Source organism: Ochotona curzoniae, unplaced genomic scaffold (genome assembly GCF_017591425.1).
Source record: "Ochotona curzoniae isolate NIBS_2020 unplaced genomic scaffold, NIBS_Ocur_1.0 contig_4516, whole genome shotgun sequence".
Lineage (NCBI taxonomy): Eukaryota > Metazoa > Chordata > Mammalia > Lagomorpha > Ochotonidae > Ochotona > Ochotona curzoniae.
In genome coordinates, this window is record NW_024466313.1 from 2,545,085 (window position 1) to 2,552,945 (window position 7,861).

Sequence of the window (7,861 nt, forward strand, 5' to 3'; positions counted from 1 at the left end):
TCCCCCCAGATGAGTCTCCGTGGGTGACCCCCTCAGGCTCCAGCTCTTAGGGTGAGTACCTCCCCCGCAGCCCACCCAGCAGACCCACGCCTGGGATGCCACCGCCACCCCCGCCCCCGTGTGGGCACCACACCAGCCTTGCAGACGAGGAGGAGACAGTAGGAAACCCTGGTTTTGCAGCTGTCTAGCCTAGGATAACAGTAGGTGAGTTTGTCTGTCTGAAAAATGGGGAGATGGCGGCTGTGGGGCTCCACAGGAATGATCGAACTTGTGGGTGAAGGAGAGGGAGACGGAGATGGAATGAATAGATGTTTATTTTGGCGCAAAAGAAACGTAAACTGGGCCAGCACTGTGCCATGGTAGTGGAATCCTTTGCCTGCAAATGCCTGCAATCCCATATGGGCACTGAATTGTGTCCCCTCTTCCCCACCTCCCTTCCTGTTCCCTGCCCGTGGCCTGGGAAAGCAGCAGAGGACGGCCCAAAACCTCGGAACTCTGCACCGGCGTGGGAGACCCGGATGAGGCTCCTGGCTCTCAGGTTTGTCCTGGTCCAGCCCTGGCCGTCACAGCCACTTGAGGAGTGGACCAACAAATGGAGGATCTCTCTGTCTTGTTTTAAACACTGCCTTTCAAATGAAAAGTAAATGCATCTTTAGAAAGCATTTAAACTAGAAAAAAAAAAAAACCCACAGTATATAAAATGATAAAGACATTAATAACAGATCATAATAGAAACAAGAAAATAAAAGCAAAAGCATTTAAATGCACACATGTCTGCATCTTCAGTGGTTTTCATGAGCCAAGTGCGGATTCCTTGGGTATATAAATTTCCGATTATTTGGCACCAAAATAAATTTGTCTTTTAGCTTCGTTTTCCTCACGTCCGCTCCGGGTGGCATTCTTCCCTTTGTCCTCCTTAGGGTCCCTCTAAGTGAGGGACCACGGGGGCTGGTGGCCCTCTCCTGGTCCAGGGGAAGCAGCTGGGGGGGGGGGGCACCGCCTCCTGGCCACGCCCACCAGACTGGGGTGGAGCCGGCGAGGTGCCCAGCCTCCTGGGGAGACCGCCCTCCACCAGCCTCCTTTGGCCCTACAGGGGACACCTGCCAGGACTTGCACGGCTGTACTTAAGAATTCCGTGCGTGTTTTGGGTGCTGTTTGCAAAAAAAAGCATACGGCTGGTTCATGGTGGGGAGGGGAGGGCGGGGAATTCTGAAAAGTTGATTTGGGAGAGAGGAAGAAGTTAGCTTCCCAGGCCATGGGCCACCTCCGGGCTGCTGCGGTAGGGGAAGCCCCCACCAGGGCCCAATTTCCGAGGAATATTTTCTGTTTACATAAAACACTCCCTCTTCCGAGGCACCTCCTCCTTTGGCCGGCATTCGGCTTTCCCACGGTCTTCGCTCAGGGCCCCGGGGTGCGGCAAGAGCTGAAATCTCGCCCTCCTGCAGCTGGTGATTAGCGGTGGTAGGCCTGGGCGAGGCGTGTGGCAGTGGGAATAACCACGGTAAGAAGGCCGCCCCTGCACCTACAGCCTGTCTGTGTGGGGGTTCCTAGAGGCTGAACCTGGGCCCCACCCAAGACCGCTCCTTTCTGTCTGCGCCTGGCTTCCTCCACTCAGCAGAGTCCTGACTTGACCTCCCACCCCTACCCCCCAGGGTGTCCACCTGATTCTCGCTCCAGTCCCATTGAATGGGATCCTGGATTCAGCCGTCCAGGATGGTAGGAGCTGCTTCCTATTTGAAAGTTTGTTCCCACAAGATCCAGCCCTTCCTATCCGGACAGGCAGTGGCCACCCCCCCACCCTCCGCCCGACTGCATCCAGAAGAATTCCTGTCCAGCCCCTGTATTACCTGCATGTCCACCCCTGGCCCTCGAAGGTTCCCTGACCTTGGAATCCCCAGTCCTGGGCTGTCTCCCCTCTTTCCGGGCTGGCCACCTGCTGGTCAGAGCACCCAAGTGTGACCAAGAGAAAACTGTGGTAGGGCACATGTTGGGGCTCACACACCACATCGGACACACCTGCAGGCAGCCCCAGGCAATGCCTCTTGCCAAGAGGAGAGCTAGGCTGGGAGCCAGTGCAGGCTGCTGGGGTGCTTTGCCCAAGCTTCACAGGGCACCCAGGGCCCAGCTGGGACCCAGCAAGGCCCAGCAGACACATGGCTCCTTCACCTCCCTTCCTTCCAGGCGCAGCTGTGTACCCGAGCCAGCCCCAGGGCCTTGGTGGTGGCCACGCTGCGACGATGGCCTGTCTCCAGTCTGCTGCTCACACCCTGTGTGCAGAAGGGTCTGAAAGTGAAGGTCTGACCTTGTATGGCTTCTACTGCATGGAAACAGAGCCCACCTGTCTAACCTGAGCCTTAGGGGTCACTGCTGCTCCCATCCCATCCTCTAACGCCCCTTCCCCACCCAGGCTCCTCCCATGCCATCCCTCATCACCCCTTGACCCATCTTGAGGGGTTCTCCCCCAAGCCTGAGCCTTCATCACACTGCTGTGGCTGGGTGTGTCCTTGCGCTTTAGAGGATTGGTTGATCAGAGAGTGGCTGCGCCCCACGAGACCCCAGGAGCGGAGCTGGCCTCCGCCGGTCCCCACACCACTGGCTTGCTGGCCTCGGCCCCACCCTGCGCCTCCGCCTCCATTGTTCAGTCACACTGGTGGTCCTTCTTGTCTTTCCATGGCCCAGACACCCTGCAGGTGGCTCCTTCTTTCTGGCCCCGCCCTCCTGCCTCTTCCTCTGCACATTCCTCTTCCAGGTACCCCGTGCATCACAGCTGGGACATCAGCCAGACACCTGCCCTAAATCCTGCTTGCATTGCCTCCAGAGCACCCTCTCAGGAGACTGATGGATACAGCAGGTGCTCGGAGAGCTTCTCCCGGGCCTCCCATGCTCAAGGACTGGAACCACCATCCACTGCTTTCCCAGGCCACAAGCAGGGGGCTGGAAGGGAAGCAGAGCACAGGGACTTGAACCGGTATCCATATGGGACGCCAGCATCACAGGCAGAAGCTCAACTTGTCATGTCATAGCAACGACCACCATCACCTTCATTCCTATGCCCCTTATGTCCTGTGGGATGGCAGTTCCTGTTGGGTCCTGCACAAGTCCCAGTGGGGACAAGTTCCACTCTGCGACTCTCCTGTCCTACCCTGGTCGTCATGAAATAACGCTTTGTGATCACAGTCACCTCCAATCCAAAGACACACACTGTGCTGTGGCCCGGGCTGCGTGTATAACCTGCAGCTGGGCATTCACACACTTCCCAGGAGATTTTGCTAGTTCCCCCCGAATGTGGAATAGCCTGCAGAGTAGGGGTTCTGCGTGCTGCACCAACACACCCCAGCCAGGAGCCGTGACCCTTGGCTCATGCTGAGCTGACTGCCAAGTGAATTGAGGGCAAGGCCTCAACATGACCATCTAGGGGGCTGACATGCTGGCTCAACTGGCTGATCCTCTGCCTGTATGTGCCAGCATCCCGTGTGGTCACCAGCTTGAACCCCAGCTTCCCCATTTCCAACCCAGCTCGCTGCTGAAGGCCTGGGAAAGAAGTGGAGGGGAACTCAAGTGCTTAGGACCTTTCATCCAGGTAGGAGATCTGGAAGAAGTTCCTGGCTTGGGATGCAGCAGCCCCAGCCACGTGGCCATTAAGGGAGTCAACCGAGATGGGAGACATCTCTCTCCTCTGTAACTCTGCCTTTCCAAGAAAAATAAAAGACAGAGAGAAACCTGTAGGCTCGTCTCGGTCTCCGAGGCAGCCAGCCTGTGTCCCACCTGTCTACCCTGGCCAGGCGGGTGCTGTCCAGGGCATGTCGCGATGCCAGGCTTACATTTTTCTATTACAACACAAGCACGAGACAGCCGGGCACTGCTGCTCCAAAGACAGAAGAAAGAGGCACATGACCAGCTCTGGGTCATGGAGCTTGGGTGCAAAAATGAGCCCCAGGGCCCAGCGTGAGAGCCTAGCACCTAGGGTCCTCACCTTGCCCATGCCGGGATCCCATATGATCACCTGTTCGTATCCCGGCAGCTCCACTTCCCATCCAGCTCTCCCGGATGTGGCCTGGGAAAGCAGTGGAGGATGACCCAAAGCTTTGGGACCCTGCACCCATGCAGGAGATCCAGAGGAACTTCCTGCCTTTGGATTGGCACAGCTCCGGTCATTGCCGTCATCTGGGGAGTGAAGCAGCAGGCAGAAGATCTGTCTCTCCTCCTCTCTGTATATCTGACTTCCTCCCCCCGCCCCCCAAAAAAATCAGCCCCAGAAATTCCACCCAGGGCTTCCTGGGCTCTGCTCCTGGGTCCAGCTGGGGCGACAGCAGCTGGCCAGCAGCCAACAGCATCTGGGGCAGAGCGCTCAATAGGAAGCAGGCCCCCTGGGTCACAGATCCGGCCACTTCCCTGGGTTACCTTCCCTAACAGGCTGTGGCCTAGGAGCAGGCTATGAGGGCTGGTCTGTGCAGAGGAGGGGGCGGAGCCTGCCCTGTACCTTCTAAAGGGTAGAGGAGTCCCCCCAGCACTGCCCTTCCAGCCCCCAGCTTTGCAGGGGTCTATCTGGGCCTGCTTAGGGGTGAGGTTTGTAGTCAGCGAGCTGACTGACCCTTGCTGGTGTCTCTTCCCAAGGGGTGGATGTCATCTGACGGGAGTCCAAACAGCAGAGCGTGAAAGCCAGCTGACCACGGGCGTCCTTCCCACCAAGGCCTTTGACCTCTGAACAGGCTGGGCCATTAGACAGAGCAAAGCCACGGGGTGGGGTGCAGGTGGGGGGCTTGCAGCTAAGACACGGGATCCTGCACTCAGATCCACCCTGGAGCACCTGAGTTCACCTGGCAACAGCTGCCTGCTAGGCAGGAGCTAGCAGGTGACGGCTCAGGTCTGGGGTTCCTGCAGCTGTGTGGGAGACCTGGCGGGGGCTCCGGGCTTTGGCCTGGCTCCTGCTGCCATGGCACGTTCTGAGGAGTGAGGCAGCAGATGGAAGCTTGTGCTCCTCCTGCCACACTGCTCTCTCTCGAACAAATTCTAGGCATTTTTAAAAACAGAAACATTGGAGTCCTGGTGCAATGGCCCAATTGGCAGATCCTTCCCTCACAAGCACTAGCATTCCGTATGGACGCAAGTTCAAGTCCCGGCAGCTCCACGTCCCATCCAGCTCCCTGCACGTGGCCTGGGAAAGCAGTAGAGGATGGCCCAAAGGTTCCGGTTCCTGCACCCATGTGGGAGACCTGGTTTCCATCTGCCCAACACTGGTCATTTGGGAAGTGACTCAGTAGATGAAAGATCTTTCTCTCTGTCTCCCTCTCTCACTCTGTCATGTTGTCTTCCAAATAAATAATAAATCCTTAAGAAAAACAAGCAAACAACAAACAAAGCAAAACAGAAACAGGAATGTTGGCTTCCGTCGGGTCCTGAGCTTGCCAGCCGTGGGCTGTTCTGGTCCCCTCTGGTCCCTCTCCCGTGTGTGTCCCTCAGGGCCTGTCCCTCTTGGTAAGCGCATGACCCAGTGCCCTGCGCACGTGTCCCTGACATACAACAACCCGATCCCAGGACTTGCCAGTTCACAAAGGTGTGACAACAGCCATGGCACTCTCACTGTGTAAGGGGATACTCACGGGCTACCTGAGCTGTTCAGCATTTCATGATCAACTCGGCTGCGGGCAGGGTGGCTGGGAGCAGCGGGCAGGGTGGCCGGGAGCGGCGGGCAGGGTGGCCGGGAGCGGCGGGCAGGGTGGCCGGGAGCGGCGGGCAGGGTGGCTGGGAGCGACCGGCAGGGTGGCTGGGAGCGACCGGCAGGGTGGCCGGGAGCGGCGGGCAGGGTGGCCGGGAGCGACGGACCAGGCCTGGGCAAGTGCGATGCCTTCCCCGCGTTTCATTTACAGTAAGCAGGCCCTGGCGCTTGGGCGCTGCTGTGTGCCTGTCCGGTCAGTCTGTCCACTGCCTGCCTGCCCCCTTTTACAAATCTGCTATCTGCTAGTGAATATTTACCATCTATGTATTATCTGTCTACTATCCTAAAAGGATATTTATTTTCATTGATTTGAACTGCCGTTACAAGAGAGAGGGAATCTTCTAGCCCCTGGTTCAGTCCTTAGATGGCTGTAGCAGCCAGAGCTGAGCCAGGTTAAAGCCGGAAGCCGTGTTCTTCGTCCAGGTCTCCCACATGCGTGCAGGGTCCACGCACTTGGGCCATCATCCTTGGCCACTTTCCCCGGTGCATCATCACGGAGCTTTGGATCAGAAGTGGAGCAGCCAGGACTCGATCCGGCATCCTTATGGGATTCTGGCATTGCCGGCTTTACTTGCTGTGCTGCTGAGCTCAGCTATCTCTGTCACGGCCAGAGTCATCACCAAGGTAACCGGTGACTGCCTCGGGGACGGGGGCTGCAGTGGGCGCTCCCCTTGGACGGAGTCTCTGCCTTTCTGGCGTGGGAGGGCAGCAGGGGCCCATTGCTGTGCCATGCTCCCTCTCTGCCCACCACTGGCTCAGGACTCCGGACTCGGCAGGGCCTGGCAGGACTTGGAGGCTTGTGTTGCTCCTCGTACCCGGCCCGAGTCCAGCGAGGCATCGCCACACAGTGCCGTCTGCCCTCTATGCGCCGCGTTGGGAACTGCAGCTGCAGCCGGCTGAGGTCATAGCAGGTGCATAAGCCTGCTTGTCCGCTGCGGGTTTCCCCAGGACCCAGGCGTGCAGCGGGGCGCTGTGTGGGCCCACGCTGCGATCTGACTGCAGGATTTCTCCCTCCGTGAAACGAAGGAGGGAAGACTACTAATTTCGCCCCGCGGGACTTAAGTTGTGCGAGGCTTCAATACAGCGCGGCTCCCCGTGCCCTGTGTGGGGGTCAGCTTCTGCCAGCTGTTAAGCCACCACTTGCCCATTGCTGTCCTACATGGACAACTGTTGGAGTCCCAGCTGCTCCACTTCTGATCCACCTCCCTGCTACTGCACCTGGGAAAGCAGCAGAGGATGGCCCAAGGAGACCTGGACGGAGCTGTAGGCTCCTGGCTTCAACCTGGCCCAGCCCCGGCACCTGTGGGCCTTTGAGGAATGGCCGGCAGGTGGAAGTTCTCTCTCTCTCTCTCTCTCTCCCTCACTCTGACACCCTGCCTTTCAAATAAGCAAAATATATATTTTTAAAAAGAATTTCTGAACATTACCTAGTGCCAATGCTATGCTTTTGTCCACAGCTGCCTAGTACAGCCCCTTGCACCAACTCTGTCAGTTTATCTCTGCACCTTTTCCCGTGGGAACCTCAGGGACCTTCTAAGCCGGCAGGTCTTCATCTTTCGGCCATCGGCTGATCAATTTGTGATGCAGTAAAGCTTGATGCCGCGCTCCACATCTGACGGTCAGCCATTCGCCTGGCAGCTGCGCCTGAGAGCCACCCAGGAGACGCCTCCGGCTCCCAGCTGTCTCCTGCGACAGGTAACATGCTTTGCGTGCAGCACACCCGACGTGGTAATCCCGCCCCACTGGCTTCCAGTGTTACGGGAACAACCTGTCCAGTATATCCCCAGGGAGTGGGCCTGGCCACACCTGGCGGCTTTGCTGCCGTCAGCACCGACTGCCCTGCAGCTCGGCATGCTCCTCTGGCCGCACAGAGAGCTTCCGGACCGTCCGTTTAACTGCAGGGAGATGAACTTACACATACAGCCACAAGCAGCGGAGGTCAAACCCGTGTTCAAGCACAGAATCCAACAGTAAGCATTTACAAGCTTGCCCACGTCTGCTACCGCAGGAAGTCATGTGAAGTGAGTCAGAGGGTACCCGGGACCCCATCGTCCATGGGCACTGAGGCATTGTCCCTCAGCCCTCAGTAGCCTCAGCGGTGTCACCACAGTCCCACGAGACGCCAGCATGCTGCCTTGCACTGTG